Here is a 1,147-nt window from a genome sequence, read left to right on the forward strand (position 1 = left end):
TTGGTAAAAAGATGAGGGATGGGCCTGGAGAAATGTAACCACTCTCAGATTAATAGACAGAGCTATGGATGCAAGGACTGACCATCCATGATTTAATAAGTATTGTTTTAACCATGCTATGAGGCTATACAGTGTTTGTTTACATTTACAATGTTTAACAAGAATTTAAGCTTTCAGCCAAAATCAAATATGTCTATGTCCTGTGAAATGTTCTTGTTATTTACAACCTCATGCTAATCACATTAGCCTACGTTAGCTCAACCGTCCTGCAGGGCACCCACCGATCCTGAAGAGGTTTTAAAAGTTTGTAGAAAAATGTATACTTATATTTTTTAGGTTCTCATGGAGTGTGACAGTTGGACTAAGCTCATGAGACATTTATAAAGTATATTCTTCAGGAATTAATGTGTATACACTACAGGTCAAAAGTTTGGGGTCACTTACAAATGTTTTTGTTTTTGAAAGTAAAGCACATTTTTTGTCCATTAAAATAACATCAAGTTATAACATCAAATATTTCTGATCAATTTGATGATATTTTAATGGACACATTTTTTTGCTTTTCTTTCAAAAACAAGGACATTTTTAAGTGACCCCAAACTTTTGAACGTTAGTGTACAATACAGCCCAAAAATTGATGTAGCAACTACAGATTGCTCCTTTAAATTTGTCAAAAGCATGCGAGTTTCAGCATGTGTCCACTAGGCCTTCAGATTAAAAGCCCCACTTTTATTCAATATGCTGGGATCCGCACTATGCAGCTGTTGCAAGAGCGCATTTTTCACTGGCTGTCCACCGGTTTTAAAAGCAACGATTGATAGGCAGCTTACATTTCTTCAATTCAACTATTATTGGGCTCAAATGCACATTTTAGATTTGTGAACAGCCATCCAGTCCAACCACAATCCGTAAGGCGCAAATATCAAAATGAGAGAGCAGCAGTGTGATTCACATCAATGCTCTATGTAGATATCAATAATAAGTGATATCSGTATCGCCCGTACACTACACCACTGCTGTCGTCCTTACCTCCAAGCGTTTATTCAAGTTGGATAATCTTTGGACGCCGACAGCAGTCGTACCATTAGAAGACATAGCTTGGACTGGAGCCTACAAAGCCTATTCCTGCTCTTTTCCCGCGATCCAT

The sequence above is a fragment of the Salvelinus sp. IW2-2015 genome, unplaced genomic scaffold (genome assembly GCF_002910315.2).
Source record: "Salvelinus sp. IW2-2015 unplaced genomic scaffold, ASM291031v2 Un_scaffold3859, whole genome shotgun sequence".
Classification (NCBI taxonomy): domain Eukaryota; kingdom Metazoa; phylum Chordata; class Actinopteri; order Salmoniformes; family Salmonidae; genus Salvelinus; species Salvelinus sp. IW2-2015.